Source organism: Pongo abelii, chromosome 13, assembly GCF_028885655.2.
Source record: "Pongo abelii isolate AG06213 chromosome 13, NHGRI_mPonAbe1-v2.0_pri, whole genome shotgun sequence".
NCBI lineage: Eukaryota > Metazoa > Chordata > Mammalia > Primates > Hominidae > Pongo > Pongo abelii.
In genome coordinates, this window is record NC_071998.2 from 115,448,941 (window position 1) to 115,470,792 (window position 21,852).

Here is a 21,852-nt window from a genome sequence, read left to right on the forward strand (position 1 = left end):
GCCACATAGCTCAATGTAACAAAAGAGAGCACCCAGAAATAAAGCCACATACCTACAACCAACTGATTTTCAGCAAAGCCAACAAAAACATACATTGGGGAAAGGACAACCTATTCAATAAAGGGTGCTGGGAAAATTGGGTAGCCGTATGCAGAATGAAACTAGACCCATATCTCTCACTATATACAAAAAGTAACTCAAGATTGATTAAAGACTTAAGTGTGAGACCTAAAACTATAAAAATCCTAGAAGAAAACCTAGGAAGTCTTCTGGACATTGGCGTAGGCAAATAAATAATGAGACTAAGACCTCAAAAGCACAAACAACAAAAATAAAAATAGACAAATGGGATGCAGTTAAACTAAAAAGCTCCTGCACAGCAAAACAAATAGTCAACAGAGGAAACAGACAACCTAAAGAATGGGAGAAAATATTTGCAAACTGTGCATCCAACAAAGGACTAATAGCCCAAATCTACAAGGAACTCAAACAACTCTACAAGAAAAAAACAAATTAAAAAGTAGGCAAAGACCATGAACAGACATTTTTTAAAGAAGACATACAAGTGGCCAATAAATGTATGAAGAAATGGTCCGCATCATGAATCATCAGAGAAATGCAAATTAAAACCACAATGAGGGCCAGGTGCGGTGGCTTATGCCTGTAATACCAGCACTTTGGGAGGTTGAGGTGGGTGGATCGCTTGAGGCCAGGAGTTCAAGACCAGTTTGGCCAACATGGTGAAACCCCATCTCTACTAAAAATACAAAAATTAGCTGGGTGTGTTGGTGCATGCTTGTAATCCCAGCTACTTGGGAGGTTGAGACATGAGAATAGCTTGAATCTGGGAGGTGGAGGTTGCAGTGAGCTGAGATCATGCCACTGCACTCCAGCCTGGACGACAGAGGAAGACTGTATTTTTAAAAAAAAAAAAAAAGAATAAAAAGAAAAGAAAAAACAAGACAAAACGAAACACACAGTGATGTACCATCTTACACCAGTTGGAATGGCTATTACTAAAAAATCAGAAAACAGATGTTAGCAAGGATGTGGAGAAAAGGGAATGCTTACACACTGTTGGTGGGAATGTAAATTAGCACAATTTCTATGGAAAACAGTATGGATATTTCTGAAAAATCTAAAAATATAACTACCATTTGATCCAGCAATTCCACTACCATACCGGCTATCTACCCAAAGGAAAAGAAATCATTATATTAAAAAGACACATGCACTTGTATGTTTATTGCAGTGCTATTCACAATAGCAAAGTCATGGAATTAATCAAAGTATCCATCAGCAGATGATTAGATAAAGAAAATGTGAGATACACACACACACACATACACATATATATATATTCCACGGAATACTACTCAGCCATAAAAAAGAATGAAATCGTGTCTTTTGCAGCAACAGGGATGGAACTGGAGGCCATTATTCTAAGTGAAATAACTCAGAAACAGAAAGTCAAATACCACATGTTCTCACTTATAAGTGGGCCGTAAACAATGTGTACACGTAGACACACAAAGTGGAATAATAGACACTGGAGACCCCAAAAGATGGGAGAAGTTTCACCCAGGAGTGAAACTGCTGAGTCATAAGGCAAGTATATGATAAGTTTTATAAGAAACTGTCAGAACATTTCTCAAAATGATTTTTAAAAACTTTTTTTTTTTTTTTGAGATAGAGTCTCCCTCTGTCTGGCCCAGGCTGGAGTGCAGTGGTGCAAATCTCGGCTCACTGCAGTTTCCACCTCTCGGATTCAAGTGATTCTCCTGTCTCAGCCTCGGGACTACAGCCATCTTCTACCACACCCGGCTAATTCTGTATTTTTAGTAGAGACGGGTTTCACCATGTTGGCCAGGCTGGTCTCAAACTCCTGACCTCAGGTGATCCACCCACCTCAGCCTCCCAAAGTGTTGGGATTACAGGCGTGAGCCAACGTGCCCGGTCAAGATTTAATTTTTTTCGAGCAGTTTTCACAGCAAAATTGAGAAGAAGGTATAGAGATTTCCCACATATCCCCTGTCCCTCACGTGCCGAGCACTCCACACCATCAACATCCCCTACCAGAGTGGTCCATTTGTTACAACCAACGAACCTATACTGAGACATCATTATCACTCAGTCCGTAGTGTAGCTCAGGGTTCATTCTTGGTGTTGTACATTCTATGGGTTTGGACAAATGTATAATGGCATGTATCCACCATTATAGCATCATATGGCATATTTTCACTGCCCCCAAAATACTCTGTGCTCTGCTCATTCCTCCCTTCCCACCTCTCTCATCTTTTTACTGCCTCCGTAAGTCTAAAGTGATTTGACATTTAACACCACTACCAATAATATATGAGAATTTCAGTTGCTCTGCATGTTTTCCTCTGCAAGTTTTATAGTTTTAACTTTCATGTTTAGGGTTTTTTGTTTTTGTTTTAGAGATGGGATCTTGCTCTGTTGCCCAGGCTAGAGTGCAGTGACACCACTGTAGCTCACTGCAGTCTCCAATGCTTGGATTCAAGCAATCTTCCCATTTCAGCCTTCTGAGTAGCTGGGATTGCAGGTATGAGCCACTGTACCCAGCTATGCTTAGGTTTTAAAACATATATATTTCAGGTCAATTTTTGTGTATGATGTGAAATGGGTAAAGGTTCATTTTTCCATATGGATATCCAGTTGTCCCAGTTCCATTTGTTGACAAGACTTACCTTTCCCCATTGGATTACTTTGGTGCTCTTATTTAAAATTAAGTATTAGAGCTCTCTATTTTGTTCCATTGATACATTATTGCCCTTATAGTCCTTATAAATCTTATAGAGTCCTTGTAGCAGTACCATAATCTTAACTACTTGAGGTTAGGTAGGAAAGCCTTCCAAATTTATCTTCTGGACTGCTTTGCCTATTCTAAGTCATTTGCATTTCCAAATAGCTTTTGAATTAGTTGACATATTGCTACCAAATAATCTTTATGGGATTATACCTGAGATTAAGTTAAATTTATAGATCAGTTTGGGGAGAATTGATATTTTAATATTTTTGTGTCTTTCAATTCATGAACATCTTATATATTTCCATTTATTTAGGTCTTCTTCAATTTCATTCAGAAATGTTTTACACTTTTCAGTATAGACATCTCACATAATTTTTGTTAAATTTATTCTTATGATTATATGTATTTTAATCCTTTTGTAAGTCAACTTGTTTTTTAGACTTTATTTTCCAATTGTTTCATACAGTATATAAATATCTAATTAATTTTTGTATATTACCCTTGTGTATGTGACCTCACTAAATTCAGGTGTTAGTTCTAGTAGTTGTTTTATAGCTTCCCTGAGATTTTCTACCTAAACAATTATGTTATGCCATCTGCAAATAGAAAAGATTGTATTTCTTTTTATTGCCTTATTGCAATGCTTAGGATCTTTGGGACCCTATTGATTAGAATTGGGTGAGTGTGCACTTATCTTGGTCAGTTTGGACTAATATATCAAATATACCATAGACTGGGTGGCTCAAATAACAAGCATTTATTTCTCACAATTCTGAAGGCAGGTAAGCCCAAGATCAGGTGCCAGCAGATCCAGTGTGTGGTGAGGGACCCACTTCCTCCCCCTCCTCCTCCTCCTCTTCTTCTTCTTCTTCATCTTCTTCTTTCTTCTTCTTCATCTTCTTCTTTCTTCTTCTTCCTCCTCCTTCTCCTCTTCTTTCTCTTCTTTCTTTTTTATTTATTATTATTATTATTTTGAGATGGAGTTTTGCTCTGTCGCCCAGCTCTGGAGTGCAATGTCGAGATCTTGGCTCACTGCAACCTCTGCCTCCAAGGTTCAGGCAATTCTCCTGCCTCAGCCTCCCAAGTAGCTGGGATTACAGGTGCCTACCACCATGCCCAGCTACTTTTTTTGTATTTTTAGCAGAGACAGGGTTTCACCATGTTGGTCAGGCTAGTCTCGAACTCCTGACCTTCAGTGATCCACCCACCTGGCCTCCCAAAGTGCTGGGATTACAGGTGTGAGCCATCGCACCCAGCCCTTCTTTTTTCTAAGACAGGGCCTCACTGTGTTTACCCAGCTGGAGCATAGAGGCAGGATCACGGCTCACTGCAGCCTCAATCTCCCAGCCTCAGATGAACCTCCCACCTCAGCATCCTGAGCAACTGGGACTACAGGAATGTGCCACTATGTCAGGCTAATTTTTTTTTTTTTTTTAATTTTTTGTAAAGACGAGGTTTTACTATGTAGCCCAGGCTGGTCTCAGACTGCTGGGCTCAAGCAATCCCAGCCTCCCAAAGTGCTGAGATTGTAGGCATGAGCCACTGCACCTGGCCTCTGGATATCTTCATATGTTCTTATATTCTTATGGAGGAGAAAGAAAGCAAGTTCTCCCGTGTTTTTCCTTAAAAACGCACTAATCTCATTCATGAGGGCTCTACCCTTATGATCTATTTACTTCCTGAAGGCCCTATCTCTAAATACCATCGTACTGGGCATTAGTCTTCAACATAGAATGTTGAGGATTCATATTCAGTTCATAGCCTCATCCTTGCCTTGTTTCTGACATTAGGGGGAAAGTGTTTAATTTTCCTCACTAAGTATTATGTTAGCTCCGTGATTTTCTCAGACGCCCTTTATAAGATTAAGAAAGTTTACTTCTATTCCTAGTTTGCAGGGTGCTCCTTTATTTTGATTTTTTTTTTTTTTTAATTGAGACAGGGTCTCACCATGTTGCCCAGGCTGGTCTTGAACTCTTGGCCTCAAGCAATCCTCCCGCCTCAGCCACCCAAAGTGCTGGGATTATAGGCATGAGCCACCATGCCCAGCTTGAGTGTTCTTTTGAAAAATCCTGAATGGGTGCTGGATTTTGTCAAATGCTTTTTCTGCATCTACTGAAAGTGATCATATGGGTTTTTTTTTTTTCCTTTCTAGTCTGTTAATCAGTGAATTACATTGACTGATTTTTGAATGCTAAACCAACCTTGTATTCCTGAGATAAATCACAATTGGTCATGATGCATTACTCTTTTTAAATATATCATTGAATTTTATTTGCTAATGTTTTGTTATTTTTTTGGTCTATGTTCATGGGAGATGTGGCTCTGTAATTTTCTCTTTTTTTCCGTAATGGGTTTGTCAGGTTTTGGTAATTGGATTGTGATGGGCTCATAGAATAATTTGGAAAGTTTTCTTATCCCCTTTGTTTTCTGCAAGAGTTGCATGAGGTTGGTCTTCTTTCTTTCTTAAAGAAAGCTAGGACTTGCTCATGAAATTATTTGGGCCTGGAACTTTCCTTGTGGAAAGGTTTTCAATAACAAATTCAATTTCTTTAATATTTATGGATATTTATATTTTCTGTCTCACTTTGGGTCATTTTTGATAACTCGTCTTTCAAGGAATTCATACATTTTATTTAAATTGTTGAATTTATTGACAAAGTTATTCATAATATTATCACTTTTTAGTCTTCAACGTTTGTGACATTTGTAGTGCTAACTCCTCTTTCATTCCTAATATTTGATCATTTGTGGGGTTTTTCTTTTTTTTTTCTTGATATCTGACTAGGGTTTAATCAATTTTTAAACATCTTTTAAGGCCAGCACGATGGCTCACACCTGTAATTCCAGCACTGCGGGAAGCCAATCAAGGGGGATAGTTTGAGCCCAGGAGTTTGAGACCAGCCTGCACAACATAAGGAGATCCCATTGCTACGAAAATCTAAAAATTAGTCAGGTGTGGTGATGTGGACTTACAGTCCTAGCTACTCAGGAGGCTGAGGCAGGAGGGTTACTTGAGCCCAGGAATTTGAGGCTGCAGTGAGTTATGATTGCACCACTGCACTCCAGCCCAAATGACAGCAAGACGCTATCTCTAAAACATAAAATCGTTTAAAAGATTTAACTCTTCACTTTGTTAATTTTCTCTGTTGTTTGTTTTCTGTAGCATTGATTTCTACTTTTAGTTTTATTATTTTCTTCCTCTAATTAATTTGGTTTCCTTTTCTTGTTTGTTTGTTTGTTTTTGAGGCAGAGTCTCACTCTGTCACCTAGGCTGGAGTCTGGAGTGTAGTGGTGCGATCTCAGCTCACTACAACCTTCATCTCCTGGGTTCAAGTGATTCTCGTGCCTCAGCCTCCCAAGTAGCTGGAATTACAGGTGCCCACCACCACGCCTGGCTAATTTTTGTATGTTTAGTAGAGATGGAGTTTTACCATGTTGGCCAGGCTGGTCTTGAACTCCTGACCTCAGGTGATCTGCCCGCCTCGGCCTCCCAAGGTGCTGGAATTACAGGCGTGAGCTACTGCGCCCGGCCTCTTAGATTCTTAATGTGAAACCTTAAGTAATTAATTTTAAATCTTTCTTTTTTTCTAATACAAACATTTAAACTTTCTTCTTTTCTAATATAAGTATTTAAACTATAATTTTCCCCCAACGACTGCTTTAGCTGCATCTCACAGATCTTTATATGTTACATTTTTATTATCATTCAATACAAAATATTACATAATTTATTTGGGGTTTTATTATTTGACTTGTGGACTATTTAGAAGTATATTGTTTGGGCCAGGTGCGGTGGCAGTGGCTCACGACTGTAATCCCAGCACTTTGGGAGGCCAAGATGGGTGGCTCAACCACTCCTGAGGTCAGGAGTTCCAGATCAGCCTGGCCAACATTGGTGAAACCCCATCTCTACTAAAAACACAAAAATTAGCTGGGCATGGTGGCAGGTGTCTGTAATCCCAGCTACTCGGGAGGCTGAAGCAGGAGAATCGCTTGAACTTGGGAGACAGAGGTTGCAGTCAGCCAAGATTGCTCCATTGCATTCCAGCCTGGGCAATAAGAGCAAAACTCCTTCTCAAAAAAAAAAAAAAAAAAAAAAAAGAGAGAGAGAGAAAGAAGAAGTATATTATTTAATTGCTGGATATCTTATTTTTATTGATTCTCAATAAAATTTCTATTGTGGTCAGAAAACATATTCTGTGTAACTTCACTCCTTTAAAATGCATTGCGTCTTGCTTCATGGTCTAGCATATGATATGCACTAGTGAATATGCTATGGACATTTGAAAAGTTCTATGTCTATTCTGCAATTGTTAGATGTAGTGCATATATACTACATTTTTATTGGTTTATTTTTGGTCTAATTGCTCTATTAAGTGCTGAAACAGGGGTGTAAAAATCTTCAACTATGATTATGAAATTGTCTCCTTTTTCCTTTAATTTTATGAATTTTTGCCTGATGTACTTCAGACCTCTATTCTTAGGAACATACACATTTATGATTTTTACCCCCATATAATAATGAAATACTTCCTTTATCTCTAGAAATATTCTTTTTCTTGAAGTCTATTTGATATTAATATAACCACTCCAGCTTTCTTATACCTACTTTTTACAAGGTATAACTTTTTTTTTTTTGTATTTACTTTCAACCTACATTTAAAGTGGGTCTTTTCTAGATGGCATATTATGGGTTTTTTTAATTCATTAGGGCAATATGACTTTTAATTATAGTGTTTAGTGCATTAACACTAATGTAAATATTGATATAGTTAGACTTGGGGATAGCATTTTATGCCTTGATTTTTTTTTCTTTTTGAGGAGTCTCCTTTAGCATTTCATGCAGTACATAACCTATTTGTGATATTTTCTCCCCTTTGAATAAAATATGAACACACCTTAATTTTGCCTTTATTATCAAAGGATATTTTCACTACATATAATATTCTAGGTTGCTAGAATTTTTTAAAGCTTTGTTTGTTTGTTTGTTTGTTTGTTTTTTGAGACAGAGTCTCCCTCTCTCACCCAGGCTGGAGTGAAGTGATGTGATATGATCTCGGCTCACTGAAACTTCTGCCTCCCAGGTTCAAGCGATTCTTCTGCCTCAGCCTCCCAAGTAGCTGGGATTACAGGTGCCCGCTGCCAAGCCCAACTAATTTGCGTATTTTTAGTAGAGACTGGGTTTCACCATGTTGGCCAGGCTGGTCTTGAACTCCTAGCCTCAAGTGATCCTTCCACCTCAGCCCCCCAAAGTGTTCAGATTACAGGTGTGAGCCACTGCACCCAGCCTAAAGCATTTTTTCTTTAAGCAAATTTTTAAAGCATTTTTGACCTCCATAGTCTTTAATAAGAATTCAGTGGCCAGGTGCAGTGGCTCACACCTGTAATCCCAGCACTTTGGGAGGTCGAGGCAGGCAGATCACGAGGTCAAGAGTCTGAGACCAGTCTGGCCAACACGGTGAAACCCCGTCTCTACTAAAAATACCAAAAACAAAACAAAACAAAACAAAAACTGGCCGGGCATGGTGGTGGGCGCCTGTAATCCCAGCTACTCGGGAGGCTGAGGCAGGAGAATGGAGTGAACCCAGGAGGTGGAGCTTGCAGTGAGCCGAGATTGCGCCACTGCACTCCAGCCTGGGTGACAGAGCAAGACTCTGTCTCAAAAAAAATAAATAAATAAAAATAAAAAAATTCAGTGGTCATTAAAATAATTGTTCCCTTATATGTAATATATTAGTTTTTCTTGCTCCTTTTAAGATTTTCTCTTTACTTTTGGTTCTCAAGAAGTTGATAATGATGTGCTTGAGAGTAGTTTATTGTATTCATTTTGCTTGGTATTTACTGAGGTCCTTGAATCTGTAAATTTGTTTTTCAAAAAAATTTAGTACATTTTAAACCATTATTTCTTACTTTTTTTTGTTTGAGACAGGGTCTTGCTCGGTTGCCCAGGATGGAATGCAGTGGTGCAAACAAGGCTCATTACAACCTCGACCTCCTGAGCTCAAGCAATCCTCCTGCCTCAGCCTCCTGTGTAGCTGGGACCACAGGCATGCACCACCACACCCAGCTAATTTTTATTTATTGATTGATTGATAGCGATGGGGTCTTGCCATATTGCCCAGGCTGGTCTTGAATTCCTGGGCTCAAGTGATCCTCCTTTCTTGACCTCCCAAACTGCTGGGTTTATCGGCATGAACCGCCACACCCGGCACCATTATTTCTTCACATATGTTTTCTGCCCTCATCCTACCCCTCTCCTTCCGGTATTCCATTTACATGGATGTTAATCTTTCTGATATGATCTCCTGGGTACCTGAGGCTCTGTTCTTCAGCCTGGATAATTCCCATTGATTTATCTTCAAATTCACTGACTTTTCTCCTTTTCTCTCATCTTCAATAAGTTCCCAGTATATTTTTTACTTCAGATATTGTATTTTTCAGTTATACAACTTCTATTTCGTTCTTTTTGTCTTGTCTTTCTTTCTTTTTTTTTTTTTTTATTTTTTTATTACAGAGTTTTGCTCTATCACCCAGGCTGGAGTGTGGAGTGCAGTGGTGTGATCTCGGCTCACTGCAACCTCTGCCTCCCAGGTTCAAGCGATTCTCATGCCTCAGCCTCCCAAGTAGCTGTGCTACCGGTGTGCACCATCACACTCAGCTAATTTTTGTATTTTTAGTAGAGATGGGGTTTCGTCATGTTGGCAGGCTGGTCTTGAGCCCCTGGTCTCAAGTGATCCACCTGCCTTGGACTCCCAAAGTGTTGGGATTACGGGCATGAGCCACTGCACCCAGCCTATTTCCTGTATTTTATTCATTATAAGTGTATTTTCCCTTATGATACGGAGCATAGTTAAAATAGCTATCTTAAAACACTTTTCTGCTGGTTCTAACATCTGGGTCATCTTAAGGGCATTCTCCATGAACTGTTTTTTCTCCTAGAATGGGTCATGTTTTCTTGTTTCTTATATACGAAGTAGCTTGGGATTATATCCTGGACTTTGTGAGTGATAAGCTGTAGAAACTTTGGATTCTAGTATGTGTCTCTTAAAAGTGCTGTTTTTGTTGTTTTGTATTTTTTTAAATAAACAATTGCCTTGGCTGAACCCAAACTGTAACTTCTGTGTCCTCTGTGGTGGGTGGCAGCTGAAATGTCAGCTCAGTTATTTTAGTCTTGGATGCATTGTTTGGAACCTGCCCAGTGGATGCTAGTTCAGGAGGCATCCAGAGACTTGGGCATAGTTTACACATGGAATTTGGGGTTTCCCTTACCTAGTTCTCTCCTTTCTGGGAGTTACTCCCTCAATTTCCAGCTACAGTGGAAACTCTGTCTTTTGATTCTTATGTGAGTAAGACTGGATTTTCTTTTTTTCTTTTTTTCTTTTTTGAGATGGAGTCTTACTCTGTTGCCCAGGCTGGAGTACAATGGCATGATCTCGGCTTACTGCAACCTCTGCCTCCTGGGTTCAAGGGGACCTTACTGGTCCCCTGCCTCAGCCTCCTGAATAGCTGGGATTACAGGCGTGCACCGCCATGCCTGGCTAAATTTTTGTATTTTTATTAGAGGCAGGGTTTCACCATGTTGGCCAGGCTGGTCTCGAACTCCTAACCTCAAGTCATCTGCCCACCTTGGCCTCCCAAAGTGCTGGGATTACAGGCATGAGCCACTGTAACCGGCCAAGACTGGATTTTCTATCCAAGTTTTAGTAACTCCACAGAGGGCAGATTATGCTTTTCTTTTCTTTTGTGCAAAGCGCTGTTGAAATGTGCAGATCACCTAGTGCCTTTCCCTTCTTTCAAATGTCTTTTCCCTCCAGTTTCTGCCTGCTTGTTGGTTGCTCTCTGTGGCTTTCAGATATTTGTTTACCATATTTTGCAAGAGTCTATGGTTGTCATCTGAGGCAGGATTGGTTTGATAGAGATTCAAACTACTCAGCTCTTGGCAAAAGTCGAACCTATTTTTACCTGCTTTTTATCCTCTTGGTTTTCAATCAAAGCTTGTCTTTTGTGGACCTGGTTTTTATTGATTGAGTGTTGGGCATTGTGTATGAAAAAATTATAGAAATAATTTGAAATTCTGGATGATGTGATCTTTCTCCAGAGAGGATGTTCTTTTGCTTTTGGCAGACGGATAAGCTAGAGGCAGCTCATCTTATTCCAATTGGGGAGGAATTGAGATGATTCAAAGTTGGACTTCATCCTTGTGAGGGCTGATCTATTTCCAGGGTTCATTCAAAGGAAGCTGGGAATGTTTACCTGATTCCCCATCTTTCACAGATCCTCAACTCCAATTTTTGTCCCCTAGCCTCTGAGACTGCTGAAATTTCTGCTCAGCTTCTTGGCCTCCAAACTGTTACTTCAATTTTTAAATTAGCAAGTCCCTTGAGTGGAAATTTGCTGCCAAATACTGGGCTCACCTATCTTATATTTCCTCCCACTCTAGATCTTGGCCCCAAACTTACACTATCTTGGTAGCTCTCCAATACCTTCAAACGTAGTTTTTAATCCAGATTTTCTGGTTGTTTTTTCTCAGTGGGAGGGCTGATCCAAAACAAGCTATTCAGACTTTGCTGGATGTGGAATGCTACCACTCATTTCTAAATATTGCTATTTTCTCAACGGTTTCAGTTTAAAAAAATTTCTGGACTAAGAGTTAATTTTGATGTTGTTTATTTCTACTTCCATCTCATCAAACTCAGAGGAAGTGACCTATATAATTTATGATATGTGTTAAGATTTATTTTAAGGGATAATACAGTCAGCATTTTGTTTCATGGATGGTTGAAAAGAGTATCTATTTTCTGTTTGATGGGTAGAAAATTATATCTATCATCTATCTAATAAATTAAACTTGTTGAGTATGCCATTCAACTCCCTGTATCCTTATTTACTTTATATTTACTTATTTTAAATTTATTTATTTTTGATGTCATTTCTGAGGGAGGTGGACACTAAAACATACCATCATTTTGGGGATTTATTTATTTCTCATTTCTTTTCCATCAGTATTTGCTTTGTATATTTTTAAGTCATGCTAAAATTACATAGAAGTTCAGTTGTTTTATTTTTCTGGTGGTTTGTCATATTTTCTCCTTTAATAAGTTTTACCTAAATTAATTTTTCTACATTTGTACAAATACTACCTTCTGATGGTTATCATTTGTGTGGTAGAGTTTCCAAATATGGTTGCCAACAATTCTTCCTGTCCCTATAAGTGCATCTGCCTGCAGAAGTGGAGTCTAATTCCCTTGACCTGAAATCCAGGCTGGCCTTGTGACTTGCTTTGGCTGACAGAATGTGGCAGAACTGACATGGTGCCAATTCCTTGCCTAGCCCTTAAGCAGCTCCAGGAGTTTTCAACATCATGCTTTGGCAACACTACCGCCACGAAGTACAGACGTTCACGCAAGACTGAGTGATGGGACACGGTGTGGAGAGAGCCTTCACATTGGAGCAGGTGCCAGATGTAAGTAAAGCTTCTTGGATCTTCCAGCCCAGCCACATACTGAATACAACCACGTGAGGGTCACCAGATGAGTCCACATGGAGCAGAAGGACAGCCCAGCCCAGCCCTGACAGAGATCTTGACCCCTACAATACTGAGAAATAAGAAATCGTTACTGTTTTGCACTACTACATGTTTGGGAGTTATTTGGTACTCAGCAATAAAGAGCTGAAACAATTTGTTTGGTATATTTTCTCCCATTTATTCAAATCTTGAGACCATATTTGTATTAGTTTGTGTGTTTTCTCATTATTAAATTTTGGGAGTTCCTTCTTATCCTGGATACAAATCCTTTATAAGATATACAAGTTGAAAATATTTTCTCTCAGTATGTGGTTGTCTTTTCATTCTTTCAATAGTGTCTTTAGGCCAGGCATGATGGCTCACGCCTGTAATCCCAAAACTTTGGGAGGCCAAGGTGGGTGGATTACCTGAGGTCAGGAGTTCAAGACAAGCCTGGCCAACATGTGGAAATCCTATCTCTACTAAAACTACAAAAATTAGCCAGGTGTGGTGGCGCACACCTGTAGTCCCAGCTACTAGGGAGGCTGAGGCAGGAGGGCTGCTTGAACCTGGGAGGCAGAGGTCGCAGTGAGCCGAGATCTTGCTACTGCACTCCAGCCTGGGCTACAGAGTGAGACCCTGCCTCAAAAAACAACAAACAAACCAATAGTGTCTTTAAAAAAGGAGGAGTTCTTAATTTTGGTGAAATTCAATTTATCGTTTTTTGTTTCTCTCATGGATCATGCTTTTGGTGTCATAGCTGAGAGAACTTTGCTCATCCAAGGTAACAAAGATTTCTGCATAGTTTTCTTCTAGAAGTTTTATAGTATTAGGTTTTACACTTACACCTATGATTCATTTGGAGTATGGTGAACGGTATGGATGTAGGTTCATTTTTTTCCGTATGGATATGCAATTGTTTCAGTACTATTTATTGAAAAGACTATCCTTTCTCAGTTTAACTGCCTTGCATATTTGTTGAAAATCAACTGACCATGTATAGGTAGGTCTATTTCAGAACTCTACTCTGTTCCATTGGTCTTTGTATCTATCGTTTCTCTAACACCAACTGTTTTGACTACTGAAGTTTTATAATGAATCTTTTTTAAAAAATAATTTCAACTTTTGTTTTAGATTCAGGGGTACTTGTGTTAGCTTGTTACCCGAATATATTGCATGATGCTGAGGTTTGGGATATGACTGATCCCAGTCTTGAAACCAGGTCATATGAGTTTTTCAATTTTACTTTTTTTTCCAAAATTACTTTGGGTATCCAAGTTCTGTTGCCTTTCCACTTAACATTTTCAATCAGCTCATTCTGTTGAGATTTCAATTAGAATAGAGTTGAGTCTATAGATCAGTTTAAGGAGAATTGACATCTTAAATATATTGAATTTTTCAATATATGAATAATGTATACCTCTCCAATTATACACGTTTTCTTTGATTTCTTTCATCAGTGTTTTGTAGTTTTCAGAATACATATCTTGCACAAATTTTGTTAGATTTATACCAAAGCATTTTATGTTTGTCGATACCATTGTAATTGGTACATTTTATTTTGATTTACAATTGTTCATTGCTATTATATTGAAACACAATTGATTTTAATGTATTACATTGTATCCTGAAAACTTCGTAACTTCTTTCACTTTAGTTCTTGTATCTTTTGTTAGATTCTTTGAGATTTTTCTACTAGACAATCATGTCCTCTCTGAATGGAGTTGTATTTCTCACTTTCCAAACTGTGTGTCTTTCATTTCTCTTTCTTGCCTCATTGCACCGTCTAGGACTTCCAGAACAACACTGAATAGGAGCAGCAGTAGTTGACATCCTTGCCTTGTCCCTCATCTTAAACTGGAAGTATTCAGTCTTTCGCCATTAAATAAAATGTTACTTGTAAGAGCCTTGTTGATGCCCTTTGCCAGGTTGAGGAACTTCTGTTAGTTTGCTGAGAGATTTTTTAATCCTAAATAGATGCTGAATTTTATTTCAAAAAAATTATTCATATAATGAAATCATCATGTTTTTTTCTTCCTTTGTCTTTTAATTATTTAGTAAATTAAATTGATTGTTTTATAAATGTTAAACTGACCTTGTGTTTCCATGAGAAATTCCACTAAGCCACACTTTTGTTTATATATTGTTGGATTTGATTTTCTAGTATTTCATGGAAGATTTTTGCAGCTATGTTCATGAGCGATATTAGTTTGCAGTTTTCCTTGCTGTCTTCAAAAAATGAGTTGGAAACTGGTCCCTATTCCTTTTTTTTTTTTTAACTTTTATTTTAGGTTTAGGGGTACATGTTATATAGGTGTCACAGGGGGTTTGTTGTACAGATTATTTGTCACCCAGATACTAAGGCTAGTACCCAGTAGTTATTTTTTCTGCTCCTTTCCCTCCTCCTACCCTCCACCCTTAAGTAGACCCCAGTGTCTGTTGTTCCCTTGTGTTCATGAGTTCTCATCATTTAGCTCCCACTTATAAGTGAGAACATGCTGTATTGGTTTTCTGTTCCTGTGTTAGCTTGCTAAGGATCATGGTCTCCAGCTCCATCCATATTCCCACAAAAGACAGATCTTATTATTTTTTAATAGCTGCATAGTATTCCATGTTGCATATGTACCACATTTTCTTTCTCCAGTCTGTCATTGATGGGCATTTAGGTTGATTTCATGTCTTTGCTATTGTGAACGGTGTTGCAATGAACATTTATGTGCGTGTCTTTATGGTAGAATGACTTATATCTCTGGGTATATACCCAGTAATGGGATTGCTTGGTTGAATGGTAGTTCTGTTTTTAGGTCTTTGAGGAATTGCCACACTGCTTTCCACAATGGTTGAACTAATTTACACTCCCACCAACAGTGTATTAAGTGTTCCCTTTTCTCCACAACCTCAACAGCAGGTTATTTTTTGACTTTTTAATAATAGCCACGCAGACTGGTGTGAGATGGTGTCTCACTGTTGTTTTGATTTGCATTTCTCTAATGATCAGTGATATGGAGCTTTTTTCATATTCTTGTTGGCTGCATGTATGTCTTCTTTAGAAAAGTGTCTATTCATGTCCTTTGCCCACTTTTTAGTGTTTTTTTTCTTGTAAATTTGTTTAAGTTCCTTACAGATGCTGGATATTAGAACTTTGTCAGATGCTTAGTTTGCAAATATTTTCTCCTATTCTGCACATTGTCTGCTTACTCTGTTGATAGTTTATTTTGATGTGCAGAAGCTTTTACGTTTAATTAGATCCCATTTGTCAATTTTTGCTTTTGTTGCGATTGCTTTTGGCATCTTTGTCGTGAAATCTTTGTCCCTTTCTATGTCCAAGATGGTATTGCCTAGGCCCATATTCTTATATATTATGGAAAAGTTTGTACACAATTGGTGTTAGTTCTTCCTTAAATATTAGATATAATTCTCCAATAAAGCCAACTGGGCTTGAAGTTATCTTTGCTGTAAGTTTTAACATTGTAACTATGAATTTGATTTCCTTAATAGATATAGGACTAATCAGGTTACTTATTTCTTCTTTAGTGAGCTTTGATAGTTGACACCTTTCAAGGACTTTGTCCATTTTATCTAAGTGGTTAAATTTATGAAGATAGAATTTTTTATCAAATTATCTTATTATTTCTTTAATGTCTGTAGCATCTAAAGTCATATCCAACTTTCATTTCTAATATTTGTAACTTATATTTTCTCTTCCTTTATTCTTGGCCAGGTTGATTAGAGATCTATGAATGCTGGTAATGTTTTCAATGACAAGCTAATAGTTTCATTTGATTACTTTTCTACTCTCAATTTCATTGATTCCTGCTCATATCTTTATCATTTCTTTTCTTCTATTTGATTTGTGTTTGACTTGATCCTCTTTCTGGTTGATTGACTTAGGAACTTAGATAATTGATTTGAAACTTTATTCTTTTCTGATATAAATATTTGATGCTATACATTTTCTCTAAATACTGCTTTAGCTGCATCCAATAAATTTTGATATATTGTATTTTCATTTTCATTTTGTTATGTTGTATTTTCATTTTTATTCACTTTAAGATATTTTCTTATTGCCCTTGTGACTTATACTTTGACCCAGAGGTCATCTATAAATGTATTAGTTTCATTTCCAACCATTTTCCAATTATCTTTCTGTTACTGATCTTTTCTTTTTTGTATTTTATTTTATTTTTTTCTAGCCTATTATTGATCTTCAGTTTGATTCCATTATATATGATAACATATTTTGTGTAAATTCAATTATTTTAAATTTGTTTTTATTTTTTGGCCCAGAATATGATCTATCTTGATTAATATTTCATGTGTACCTCAACAGAATATATATTCTGTTGCTGGGCAGGATATTCTTTAAAATTGAATTAGGTGAAGTTTCATGATATTTTGTTTATAATTTTTCTGGTTTTTGTCTACTTATTATTTTTATTACTAGAGGAAAATGTTGAAATCTCCAAGTATAATTGTGGACTTGTCCATTTCTCCTTTCAATTCTATCAAATTTTGCTTCATGTATTTTTGAACCTCTGTTGTTACGTGTTCTTATGTCTTCTTGGTGAATTGACTTCTTTATTGTTATGTAATTTCCTTCTTTATCCACAGCAATACTCCTTGTTCTGATGTCTATCTTGTCTGATATTAATATAGCCACTCTAATTTTCTTTTAATTAGTGTTCAGAAGGTCTATCTTTTCTAACTCTTTTATTTTTACCCTGTCTATGCTTTTATATTTAAAGTGGGTTTCTTGTAGACAGAATATAGTTGGGTCTTGCTATTTTTTTAAATCCAACCTGACCATATTTTTCTTTATTTGGTGTATTTAGACTCTGTGCCTTAATAAAATCATTGAAATGGCCAAAGTAAAATATAGCATTTTGCTTGCTGTTTTTTATTTGTTCCATCTGTTCTGTTTCTTTTTTCCCCCTTCTTTTGGATTGATTTTTTTTATGATGCTCACTAGTGGCTTATTATTTATACATCTTTAAAAATATGTTGGTAGTTGCCCTATGGTTTATAATACACATATATGATTGATATCAATCTACTTTCAAGTAATATTATACTGTTTCATGTGTAGTGTAAGGAACATACAATGGTATACTTCTGATTTCTCTCTCCTATCCTTTGTGCTATTTTAACATACATTTTACTTTTACATATACTATAAACCCATAATACATTGAATTTTATATTTAATTTAATTTAGGCTATTTCCATCACTTCATTTCTTAGTACAGATCCAAGCTACTATCTGGTATTGTGTTAGTCCATTTTGCATTGCTGTAAAGGAATATCTGAGACTGGATAATGTATAAAGAAAAGAGATTTAATTGGCTCACAGTGCTGCAGGCTGTACAGGAGGCACAGTGCCAGCATCTGCTTCTGGGGAGGCCCTCGGCAAGCTTACAATCATGGCAGAAGGCAAAGAGGGAGTAGGCAAATCATTTGTTGAGAGAGGGAGCAAGAGAGAGAAGAGGGAGGTGCCACTTTTTTTTTTTTTTTTTTGAGATGGAGTCTCACTCTGTTGCCCAGACTGGAGTGCAGTGGTGCCATCTTGGCCCACTGCAACCTCCGCTTCCTGGGTTCAAGTGATTCTCCTGCCTCAGCCTCTCAAGTAGCTGGGATTACAGGTGTGTGCCACCATGCCTGACTAATTTTTTGTATTTTTTTTAGTAGAGACGGGGTTTCATCATGTTAGCCAGGATGGTCTTGATTTCCTGAACTCATGATCTGCCCACCTCCGCCTCCCAAAGTGCTGGGATTACAGGCATAAGCCACCACATCTGGCCGAGGTGCCACATTTTTAAACAACCAGACCTCACGTGAACTGCCAGAGTGAGAACTCACTCATCACCAAGGGGATGGTGCTAAGCCATTCATTAGGGATCCTCCCCCATGATCCAAACACCTCTCAGCAAGCCCATCTCCAACACTGAGGATTACACCTCAACATGAGATTTGGATGGAAGAAACATCCAAACCATCTCAGATATCTTACTCCTTCTACCTAAAAAAGTTCTTTTAACATGTGTTCAGTGAGGATCTTTCAGTAATAAATGTTCTCAGTCTTTGTCTAAAAAGTTCTCATTTCTCCTAAGTTTTTTGAAAGATGTTCTTACTAAGTAGAAAATTTTAGTTTGACAGGTATGTTATCTTTCAATACTTTAATGATGTTACTCCAAGAACTTCTGAACTTGTGTAGTTTCTGCTGAGAGATCTGCTGTAGTTCCCATCCTTGTACCTTTGAATATAATGTGCCTTTTATTTCTGGCTGCCTATAAGATTCAAGATTTTCTCATAAATTCTCAGGGGTTTGAATATGATGTAATTCTCTCTTTAAAAAATTATCCTCCTTGGCATTCTCTAAGCTTCCTGGATCTGTGATTTGTTATTTGTTGTCTTTCATTAATTTTAGGGAGATTCTCAGCAATTATCTTTTTAAATATTTCTTCTGACCTGTTTCCTCTCTCTCTTCTACTTCTGGGATTCCAATTACAGGCATATTAGACCGTTTGACATTGTCCCACATCAGTAGGTACTAACTTAGTCCTTTTACCACTTCCTAAATGATGCAGTTTCCTGAAGTAAATAACTTAACTCCATTTACCTCCTTGTGATCTTTATGATATTGTTATCATATATTTTACTTTCATCTACGTATAAACCTCACAACACATTTGTGTTATGAACAGTTTAAAAATATTTGCCCTGGTATTTGTCTATTTTTCTTCACTCTTTCCTGAAGTTCTGTACATCTCTCTGGACTCAGTTTCCTAATCTGAAGAAGTCTTCTTTACTCTGTGAAGCTTCTGGCAATAAATTTTTCAACCTTTGTGTATTTGAAATATTATTGTTTCACCTTCAGTATTTTTTTTTCAAATTTTTGGAGAAACATTAAGAGGACATCACTTTCAGTTTTGAAGAGTATTTTGTTGTGTGTAGCATTCTAAGTTGCCAGAATTTTCCCTTCTATACTTTAACAATTTCATTATGCTGTGTTCTCTCTTCTGGGATTTCCATTGAAAAGTCAGCTTTACATCTTACTGTCTTTGAAGATGGGTAATGTGTCTTTTTCCTCCCTGTGTCTCTTTCTATTTTAAAATAATCTCTATCTTTTGTTTTCAACAATTTATCTATAATGCCCTTTGATGTGGTTTTCTTTATTTTTAACCTCCTGGGTTTGCTGAACTTCCTGTATTTTTTGGTTACTCCCATTTTGCAGTTTTGAAAAATTCTGTCATTATCTCTTCAAATGTTTTTCTACTCCATTTTCTTTCTTCTCTATTCCTGGAACTACAATTACACAATGATAATAGAGGAAAGAGAGGAAGGCTTTTTTTTTTTTTTTTTCACTGTGTCACCTATGTCTTCGTTCTATATTTTCCATTCATTTGCCTTCTTCCATGTTTCTGACTTATCTAAATATTTTCTTTGGACCTATTTCCCTCTTCACTAATTACCTTTTCAGCTGCATCTAAACTACTGTTAAGCTCATTTAATGAGTTTTTTAGTTTTGATATTCTTATTTTAGAATGTTCACTTGATTATGCTTGTACATTTCAAATATCTGTTAATATTTTCCATCTTTGCATTCATTTTGTCCATCTTTTCCACAATTTTATGTAACACACTAATTGTAGTTATTTTAAAGCCCTTGTCTAATAACTCCATTATCTAGTTTATCTATGGCTTTGCTTCTTTGTTTTTTCTTCTATTGATTATTGGTCACATTTTCCTCTCACTGTACATATCTAACAATTTAAAAAATTATGCCACACACTGCACATAAAAGAATCACAAAGGCTCCAGATTTCCCCGTTCCTCTGTTAAGCAGATAGGATGGGAAAGCTGATCACCTCAGTACAATCAGGAATCGAGGTGGGTCAAGACCTAGTTGCACTTTTAGTAAGTCTCAGACTATTTCTGATTCACTCCTGTTCTTTGGGTCTGGTTCTCCTGGGCTTCTGATTGAGAGGCTGGAAGATCTCTATCTTGTCCACTCTAAATGATGGTGAGAGATTCAGATCCTTCCTTTGGAGGTTTGAGCTTAGTTCTTTAGTCTCTTGATGGGGGGGTCCCCTGTGTTGGTGGCAGTCCCCTCCCTCTGTTGGGATTCAGCACAGTGAAACCACCGGAGATTTCACTCCACTTTCCAGAAGTTTTTGGCCCAGCCACTCAGCCTCCACACAGACCCAGAACTCAAATAATGCTCTGCGAGGAACACCAGCCACACATTGGGAATTCCTTTAGTTTTCACCCATCACATGGGCATTACAAGAAAGCCACCAAAAGCTTTTTTGGCTTCTCTTTCCTTCATCAGAGCCTCTCAGCCTGAGTCAAGCGAGATCTTCAGTCCAAGCCTAGAACTGGGAAATGCTACCAGAGAGGAAAACAGTTACTGTAACCCCACAAGGGGCTCACCTTGCCTGCTGCCTAGCCAGAGCAGATTTAGCAAGACAGCGGAATTGCTATAGAGAGTAATTCACACAGAGCCGGCTGTGCAGGAGATTGGATTTTTATTATTACTCAAATTAGCCTCCCTGAGCATTTGGGGAGCAGGATTTTTAAGGACAACTTGGTGGGTGGGGGGAAGCCAGTGAGCCGGGAGTGCTGATTGGTCAGGGATGAAATCACAGGAAGTAGAAGCTGCCTTCTTGTGCTGAGTCAGTTCATGGGTGGGGGTCAAAAGATCAGATGAGCCAGTTTATTTATCTGGGTGGTGCCAGCTGATCCATCAAGTGTAGGGTCTGCAAAATGTCTCAAACACTGATCTTAGGGGCAGTTTAGGGAGAGTCAGAATCTTGAAGCCTCCAGCTGCGTGATTCCTAAACCATAATTTCTAATCTTGTGGCCGATGTTAGTCCTACAGCAATCTAGTCCCCAGGCAAGAAGGAGGTCTTCTTTGGGAAAGCACTGTTTTAAACTTTAAACTTTGTTTTAAACTATAAAGTATAAACTAAGTTTCTCCCAAAGTTAGTTCAGCCTACGCCCAGGAATGAACAAGGACAGCTTGGAGGTTAGAAGCAAGATGGAGTCAATTAAGTTAGATCTCTTTCACTTTCTCAGTCATAATTTTGCAAAGGCGGTCTCATTATGATCACCAACTTACCTAGGGGGAATTCTTCCCTCTCTGGATTTTAGTTCGTCTTGACCTCCTTACCATAGCTCAGTGATGCCTCTAATGACTTTGCAATTTATTTCCTTTTTACCTAACTAATGAAGTGAGAGGATTGGCCAGCCATAACCGACCATATCCTACCGAGAAACAGAAATCTCCTTCCAATAAATGTTTAAGACATATTTAAACTTGCATTTTTCTATGTATGTCTAGAGTTCCTCCATGTTTCTATCCTCTCCTTGAAGAAGTTAGTGACACTTTCACTCCCCATCCTTACTCCTGAATACATTCCACATTGAAATTATGTGGGGTTTTTGTTCCTACATTGTTATTGTCATCATTGCTATTGCTGCGCTAGCTGTTGCTGCTATTATGTTATGCAAATATTAGACTTAGCTCCAAAGTTTTATTTTTTTAAAATCACTGTTTCCTGTACTCTTTGTCTTT